General features: G+C 33.2%; 1 pseudogene; it reads right to left on the bottom strand.

The window, feature by feature from the left end:
• Positions 1–3,474: 3,474 nt before the first annotated feature.
• LOC21404879 lies at positions 3,475–5,539 on the bottom strand (annotated as a pseudogene).
• Positions 5,540–8,626: the final 3,087 nt, after the last annotated feature.

Below are 8,626 nucleotides of genomic sequence, written 5' to 3'. Positions count from 1 at the left end.
TTAAATGAAACATGTCCCACAAAAAAGTATTTTACCAAAACTTGGATTTACAACCCCCCCTTTTTTTTTTTTTTTTTTTTTTGTCTCTCCTCTGGAAATTGAAGAGAGTGGAGATCATCCTGAAGTGGGATAATGGATTGCAAACATGGAGTTTAACTTGTTAGAGGATTGCACAACTCCCGCTCAGAGTAAAAACTCTTTCATACTAAATTCAGTTTTTAAATGAAGACAATACATGTATTCATATGATGCATCTGTCCAATTTGTAATGTACTGATTAATGTCTAACTAATTAAATTATAATATATTATTTTATAATAAACAAAAAAAATTAATTAAAAAATAATTTAAATTTTTTATATAATGGGACGTGATTTAATTAATAAAACACTAAAATTTGACAGCAGATTTGAGTCCTCATATCACGTTCATTAGTATTCACAAAGAGCACTCCTTATTTGTTATGAGGGGAATTTATTTCTATAGTATACATATATAGATTATACGCGCGAGTAGCCGCCTGCGGTTGCTCTCTGTCACCGGCGATATGACGAGCTTCTAGGTTAGACGCGAGCACAAGAGCTCCCTTCGCCTCATATCACACTCGAACTCCGCCGAAGAAGAAGGCGTTGTGTAGATCTCAGATCTCGTCATGCTAGAGAAGATGAAGTTGATCTTCGAAGAGAAGCGTTTTTGACGTGATCTGCCATGGAGCTCGGTGTTGGCTTCACCGTCATCCTTTCAATTTGCAATAAAGAACGTGTTGCAACGAAGTACTCTCACACAACGGTCGATCCAAAAGAGGGAGAATGAAAAGAGGTGTCAGAGTTCGGTTGGTGAAGATCTGCTCGATCTCGGTGGTCGGGAGAACTCTGACACGATTCGCGGTCCAGAGGAGGGAGAATGAGCAGTGGTCCTCGGAGTTCGACCTGTGAAGATCTGCCTCAATCTCGTTGTTCGGCTTCTTATTCCAAATAACAGAGTTTGACCGATGATAGAAGTTATGTTGCAGGGAATGTAAGAGAAAGAGGGCGATTTAGAAAAGAACGTTTTTTTAGAATGAAAAATTAATATATGGTATTATTTACCAGCATTAAAAAAATGCTATATACTTCAAATGCATATAAAAAAATGATATTTGCTATGTTATCTCTATATTAATCCTTTTTAATAAAGATTTAAAAATTATATCATTTTATAGATATAATTTTAATAATACATAATTTAACCCTCTTATACTCTCACCTAATTTTAATCTTGATCTTATTTATAAAATAATATAATTTTTTCAACTATCAATGTTATATTTAAAATAAAAAATAAAAAATGCCCCTCAAGATGATAAGAAATATATTTTTTTATTATTTTTACTCCACTAAAACATAAACAATTATCATTTAATTAATAAAAATAAAAAAAATTACGATGACACTTAATTATTTAAAATGATATAAATAATAAATTTATACAAAATTATAATAAACTATGTACTTTTCTCTATATTTTTTAAATTATTACAATTTCTCGTTCACTTTTATCTTTTTTATCTTTATTTATCAATAGTCTTCTCCTTCTCTTTCTCCTTCTCCTTCTCCTTCTTAGAAAAATCATATCCACAATGATGTCGGTGGCTTAAGAACTTGCAAAACAAGACTGATGCCCATAAAGTATGTAATAAAATGGGTAGAAGAAACATTTAAGAGACATGTTTCAGTATTTGTTGACTATTTAAGAGACATCCTTCTTTTTTTCTTTTTTTTTTTTTTTTCAATTGGAACCTTCATCGAAATTTTAAAGGAAAATCAATGAAGAAAAATTTAGGGTTTTATCAAATGAAATTAACTTCAACTAGAGATGTAGGTTTTTTTTTTCCTTTTAAAAAATATTTTTTAATTATAGTTTATGCGGGTATGTGATCATTTATTTTTTGGAAAAGTTTATAATTAATGTGGAGAGTTATTAATGGGTTTAATATAATTTTAACGCAGAATAAAATTATAATAATCACTTTCAGAGAATGCCTAAAAGCACTTAATAAATGTGGATAATCTTGATAAATACTCTTTAAAAGTGCATAAATATGAATTTTTATCTTTTATTGTTAACTAAAAGAGAATATTTATCAAAAATAAAAAATAAAAATTCATATTCATATTTTCTCAAAAATAAATTCTCTATTTGTTTTTCAGGAGAGAAAGGGAAATAGCAACTTTGGAATGTTAATTAAAATTACTAGCTGATTTTAAAGCAAGGTTAAGTAAACGGCTATTAGTTAAAATCATGTACCAAAAATACCCCCTTTTGATGTACTAAAAACAATGGCTTTTGGACCCCCCACTCTCTTGCTTGGCCATCAAAGACATCTGCACATGGAGCAAATGATGTTCAAGGTGGCTGGGATATGGAGGAGATCTGTCACTATGGAGCAAGCCATGAAGACGACAGCAAAATTACTCTCCGTGAATGGATCTCGCTAGCGAGAGGTGCTGTTCGTCGCCGATCAGTCGAGTTGCAGGCAAGATGTCAAGAAACTGCGGCCTTCAAACAGAGAGATTCAATGACAAATGGGTGGATCTCGATCTCGAAGCTTCATTTTTGCTCAACAGAGGAGAGGAGAGAGAGAAAGGCTTAGTTTGGTAGTGCTGTGAATTTTAAAAAAATTATTTTTAACTGTGCTGAATGAAGAAACAACTGTTACAAGAAACAGTTGAGTGCTTGGTAAACTATAATTATAGTAACTGTACTGGTTTCAAAATCAATGTAATATCGTTTAGTAAATTTTGAAGTTAAATTGTTGTGAATATGTAAAATGACTAAAATAGACATGATATGAAACTTAAATATATATAATTATTTTTAGTATTTAAAAATACTTGTTTAACTTTTAAAAAAAAAAAAAACATAATACTATGATTTGAGTTTTTTAACAATAAATTTATGATAATTAATTCTCTTTTTTTCATTCACAATATAATTACAACTAAAAGGAGCATTAGTGAGTAATCAATTTGTTGAACAAAAATATACATTCTATAAACAAGTTAAAAGTTTTATCGTCAAATGACCAAGTTACATAAATAAGTTGAGCTTTGATGCCTTGTATGTGGTCTTCAGCTTCTTAGTTGGTGGTCTGACCTTCCAATGGAAACTTATCTTCGAGTCGTGGAATTATTTTGTGCTCTCTCTTGCAAAGCTTGACAGGAAAAGTTGCAGTCTTGATAACGCAACCAAATACCATAATTATCAATTTTGGTGGGGTTCTTCTCAAAAATCTATAAGAAAATATGATAAATTTGTTGAGAAATTTCATGCCAAAAAACGAGTTAAGTCAAATGATAATTAATTATAGGACCGCAAATAAAGAACATTTCAAATATATTGATATCTACACACACGTAAATGAGCAAATTCACACATTGATATCCACACACAAGAAAAAAGAGCAAATGAAAATATCATTTTAAAATGCACACATTGATATCCACACACACGTAAATACACACATTGATATATCATTTCAAAAAGGAATAGTTCTTGCAAACATATATATCCAAGACTTTCAGCCCCTGCCTAACTTCCTCATCAGTTGAGATGTCAAAGGAGCCAAAACTCACATTCTCCTCTTTAAGGGCATTAACGACTTTAGAGCCAAAACCGCATCTGGGAGCATTTGGTGTACCCGTCATGAAGAGCATTACTGGTGAAGAAGCTATCAATTTCTTCAACGATCTTCAATAGTCTCTTTCTGAACAATTCCTTTTCCAGCCAGCACTTTCCTAAGTTCCCCACTTTTTTGCATCTCCAATACAATGTTTGATCCGCCAATAAGTTCGCCCTTGATATACAACTCGGCTTGAATTAATAAGGCTTTCAACTAGAGATCCGAGGATTGTACTTAAGCCTGTAGATTCTGAGATGCCACCCTTTCCACTTCCAGCTTCAGTCACTTTTGCATTTGCATTTTCAGAATCGACTGACTCAATTCCTTGGTCTCTAAAAACTTCCTTTAATTTCCCACTCTCATGCCTTGCAATTACAATGTCACACCCACCAAGAAGCTCACCTTTACAATAGAGCTGAGGAAAGTTGGCCAGTTAGAATACTTCTTCAACCCCTCACGAACTTCATTGTCCAACAGAATATCAAAACTCCCAAATTTGATCTTTTCTTTCTTCAAAATGTCAACTCCTTTTCGGCTAAATCCACACCTGGGCTCATCAGGACTTCTTTTCATGAATAGCATAACTGGGTGTAAGTTGATCAGCTGCTGCAATCGCAAACTCTTTCTGGTTTCAAGGACAGTGGGTCTGGCAGCCAACCCAAGGCTGGCCGGAGCAGCAGGTTTTCCATGGTTTACTATTTTGTCAGCAGGTTTTACCATCCTGACAAAATAGTAAATACGGATCTACGGTCAGACCAAGTAAACCATGCATACACCCAATACTGTTCACCCAGGAAGCAACACATACATGGCACTGAGTATGGGCATATTGATAAAGAGAAGAAAAGAAACAATAAGAAAAAACCATCCATAAAACCAAAGCTAGCTATGAAGCAGATGTTTTGTGCTCCTATAAAAAGTTTTAAAAGGTTCCATAATCACAACGAAAACTTCCGCATATAGCTCAAGTACGCACATGCTAGGTAGTGCCGAACTTTCTCAAATATAGTAAAACAAAAGGTTGTAAAGTGTAGAGCAATTAGTTCCTCCCAATCGATGCTCAGATGAATAAAAAATATCTATCTCATACTCTAAACACCAAAAAAAAGGAATGAATAATGAAATAAAAGTAAAGAACTTCTAACAAAAATTCCGTTGTCTTTTAACAAAAGCAATACACTTTCATCTACAATAACTCCCATAATGATTGCCATTTCATAAACAAAAGAAAATCCCAGCATACAATTTTCAATTTCTTGTTAGCATCGACTCAGGAAAAAAAGGTAAATCTTGATTAAATACCGTAATTGATATGTAAATAACAACAACAACAATAATAAAACAGAATATTTTCCCTTTCATATTAGCTATTAAATCAGAAATCTAACAGTACTAGCAAACACACAAACCTTGGAGAAGGCAAAAAAGGGCACAGCGGAAACCGAATAAGCCTCATAAATCTCAGACTGTTCTTCAGCCTCAACCTGAAATATTTGAAATTTCGACGGCCGAATTGAGAAGCTGAAAGAAAAATTCCCAAAAGGAAAAAGGAAAACGGTGGGGAAATGGGGGAGGGAGAATAGGAGATATGATACAAACCCTGAAGAAATGGGTGTGAGGGAAATCGGTGGAAAGATGGGAAAGGACTTGGTCCATGTGCTTGGAAGCTTCACACCAGGAAGCCCAGAAGTGCAGGATAGCCGGTGCGCCGCTCCGCACCAGAGTGTCCAGCTCCTGCTTCAATTGCACATCTTTCACAGTCCCGCCCATGGATGTACAGATTAGATACAAGCAGGCGCTTCTCAGTTCTTCAATTCTAGAGAGAGAGATCCCAGAAACAGAAAGACCTAGAAGAAGAAGACGCAGTTTTAGAGGGAGTCCGAGAGAGAAGAAAGATAAACGGAGGGAGCTGAGAGAGCTTTGGCTGAGGCTGAGAGAGTTTGGTTTCAGAGAGGAGAGATGGCGAAGAAGTAGAAAGAAATGAGGGGGCTGAGAAGTTTTTTGATTCAGTAGGGGTATTTTAGAAATAACAAAAATTTCATTAAGGAAGTGAGATAGATTCCCGCACAATTTACGATCAGTTGCTTCTAAATTTCAGTTTAAAATTACTTTTAAATTCTCTAAAAATCAATTTTTAAAGTGTTTACTAGACATATTAAACAGCTTTAGTTAAAAAAAAAATTAATTTTAACCTCCCAAAATCTCTACCAAACCAAAGAGGTACAGAGAGAGGGAACAGAACGAAGAAAAAATGGAGCCAAGAAAAGAAAAAAAAAAAAAAAAAAAAAAAAGGGAAAAAAAAAAAAAAAAAAAAAAAAAAAAAAAAAAAGATAAACGCGGGTAAAACAGGAAAGACAAATTTGATTCTTAAAAAAATACCATTTAATAACCACCTGAAACAAATATAACATCGTTTTCACTGACCAACTAAAATATGACACTTACTACCTTTTGTTTTGGGAAAATGAAATAAATTCTTTTAAATTACATGTGTCATGATTTTTATATTTTATAATTGATTAATAGTTTTTAATTAAATAATATATTAATTAAAAATAAAAAGTAAAATCTAGACTCATGTGTTTGTAAGTTCAATGGGCCAATAAACCTATCGGACAAGTGAAAGAGGGGTTATATACATAAATGTCTTTGTATAAGTCTCTCAGCCTAGAAATGTCTAAGAAATTATTTATCACTATATTGAAAAGACATTATTATCCATGTGTAATGAAATTGGCTGAAATTAACAAAACATCAAAAAAGGAAACATTGAAAATCAAATCATAAAATGAAATAAAAAAATAAAATTAATGAAACATACCATATTCAGTATTAGGGCCATGTCGTTTTTTTTTTTTTTTTTGAATGCTGATTAAAACATTTCGATACACGATTTTCCCCTAAAACATATTTCCTTCTCCATTCTTCTTCCAACCGAAAAAACCCTACCTTCGCAACTATAGACGACGCTCGTCACCAGACCTCCATGGCAAAATCCCAAAGCGAATTATGTGAAAAAATTGATAGCGAAGAAACCTAACGAGAGAGATGAAAGAATCAGCACAAGGAACATGCTGACGGTGTCTTCTTCGAAAACACGAAGCCGAAGTTCTAAAGATGGAGATGGGCCATTCCACAAAACATAGTGGTAATATTGATCCCGTTCAATTGATGTGAATGTTCAATTTCATCTTTGCAATTTTTGTTTTATTTTGTTGATTTTGCTGATTCGTTTTTGTGTTTTTCATTATCATAATTTCGTGGATTTGTGATCAGTGTCCTTATAAATACTGTTAGAAAATTAATCAATCCTATTTAGTGTCTAAGACATATAAAAAAATAATAAATTTAAAGGTTACATGTCAGAAGCGTTAGCGTTAGCATCACCGTTAAGCTATTGAAACGGGCTCGAAAGTAATGAGAAATAGAGCACAATGGCAAAAATGACAATCAAAACAGACTTCGGATGTGTTCGTACGGACCGGTCAAAATTTGGTCAAACCTGATTTTTTTTTTTCAATTTCCAGCCAAGAAAACGACATGTAGTTTTGGAGGCATAATTAAAAATGGCAAGCTGTTTACTAAAAAGAGAGCAAATTCCTGAGCTTAAAATGACGCGTAGTTTTCTTTGAATACTAAACGACACGTCGCTTTTTCTTCCATGACCTTCACCCACCTGCAAAAACGACCGAAACGGACCGCGACCCAATCCGACCATATCTTTGCCTCCAAAACTCCGTTTTCGACGATTCGAAAGGGGTTTTCCTTATAATTTTGTCCTCTTTTAATCCATAACATCAAATTGCTCAAAAAAGTGACTGAAATCAAATTCTATTTTCGGCCATTTTAAAAGCTTCAAACCAACAACTAAATACCCAAATCGATGCTTAACAACTCAGGAAATTCATCACTCGTAACACATATTTAACGTCTAAAGCCTCAACAAGCATTAATTTGAACAAAATATCACAATTCTGGTTTCAAACCCATGAAAAACTGATTCGTACTTTTTCTAATTCAAAAATTTGTACAAGGATGGGCCAAATCATCGCAACAGATCATCAAATACGATGAATATGCTCAATATAACATCAATTTGAGTAAGATCAAGAGATTTAAAAATGAATCTTCAAAACTCACGAGAACAACAAATTTTTTACTGTCTTAGAACTACTATAGAGAGTTCTGATACCAATCGATAGAAAATTAATCAATCTTATTTAGTGTTTAAGACTTATTAAAAATTAATAGATTCGTGGATTACCTGTTAGAAGCGTTAGCCTAAGCCATTGAAGTTCTTCGATGGAACCGGCCTAAGAGTGATGAACTCTCTGCTCCAATAGTCTCTCCACACACATCACACATACTACACACTCTACCCCTTACAACCACTCATAGCCCGCAAACACTCACACACACACACACACATATATATAGTTTATCAAACTTAATGGGCTTATATTATAGTGGGCCAATTGGGCTTTATAATTTGTGCGAGAGAGGTTCTTCAGCTTAATAGGCTGACCAAAGTACAGGAGAAGGAATCTATAGGCCCTAAGTTATTCAATAAACTGCGTGTCTATTTATTATGGATTAATATTTGCATATATGCATTAATTAATTGACAGTAATAAAGTTGTCCTTAATATGCTATATTTCATAATAGAGTAAATTATTATGATTATAAAAATCCACATAACAATATTTCATATTCTCATCAAACTATTTTCTTTAGATTTCTGAAACCAATTTTCAATTTATGTGTGTTATTATGTTGAAGCAAGGATTGTGAGTCATTTTTTTTAGTACTGCTCTGTTTGTTTTGAGGGTTCTGACCTAATTTAGGATCATGATTCTTAATTCGCTATAATGATTTTCTCTCATACAAAATTTAAATATAAAAAATCAGAATCATAAACTATAGTTTTGAACTTATAAACCAAACATCAACTATGTAAGGAAGTG

This window comes from Morus notabilis, unplaced genomic scaffold, assembly GCF_000414095.1.
Source record: "Morus notabilis unplaced genomic scaffold, ASM41409v2 Scaffold101, whole genome shotgun sequence".
Lineage (NCBI taxonomy): Eukaryota > Viridiplantae > Streptophyta > Magnoliopsida > Rosales > Moraceae > Morus > Morus notabilis.
This window is presented reverse-complemented; position numbering and strand designations above follow the sequence as displayed.